This window comes from Cicer arietinum, chromosome 4, assembly GCF_000331145.2.
Source record: "Cicer arietinum cultivar CDC Frontier isolate Library 1 chromosome 4, Cicar.CDCFrontier_v2.0, whole genome shotgun sequence".
Taxonomy (NCBI): domain Eukaryota; kingdom Viridiplantae; phylum Streptophyta; class Magnoliopsida; order Fabales; family Fabaceae; genus Cicer; species Cicer arietinum.
Window position 1 is genome coordinate 48,274,164 of NC_021163.2, and position 930 is coordinate 48,275,093.

Genomic DNA, 930 nt, shown 5'->3' on the forward strand with positions numbered 1-930 from the left:
CCTCTTAAATGACTCCAACACTTTATCTCAAACATGTATATTTCAAAAAAACCAACTTGTTGAGATAAAGAAACAAAATGAGGAGCTTCGAAAAAAGAATGATGAATATGTTAAAATCATTCAAGATTTGCAGCAATCTCAATTTCAAAATTCTGAGAAACAAAAAATTTTAAATAAGAAAATAGTTGAAACTCATCCTCCTAACGAGGATGCAGAAAAGGAAATTTTGAAAACTGAGGTTAGGGAACTAAAAAATGCTATTTCCAACTTTGTCAAATCTACATAAACATTTCAAAAGATAATGGGGTCTCAATCTGGAATATTTGACAAGGCTGGTATTGGTTTTAAAAGCTCTCAAAAACAAAAATTATATGGAAATGGCCTAAATGCACCTTTTGCAAAAAACTTGGGCATACTTCCAAAATCTGTCATGCTAAGAAGAAAGCTAACAATGAAAAGGCAGCATGCTCATTCTGTGGTAAACATGGGCATCATGATTCTATTTGCCATCATAAAAGGAATGTCCTCAAAAGAGGAAAAACTAACCAACAAGGACCCAAAGCTATATGGGTACCTAAGTCTCTTTTAAACTCTAAAACAGGTTCATCCTCTAATCAACAAAAGAAAGCCTTGGTACTTGGACAGTGGTTGCTCAAGGCATATGACGGGAGATAAACAATGCTTCATGTCATTGGAGATAAAGGATGGAGGATCAGTCACATTTGGTAATAATGATAAAGCTCAAATAAAAGGAACATGTATTATTGGTAAGAATAATTCTGCAAAAATTGAAAATGTTCAATATGTGGATGGCTTAAAACATAACTTGCTAAGCATTAGTCAATTATGTGATAGTGGTTTTGAAGTTATTTTTAAGCCTACTCTATGTGAGGTTAAGCACTCATCCTCGGGTAGAGTTTTCTTTTACAG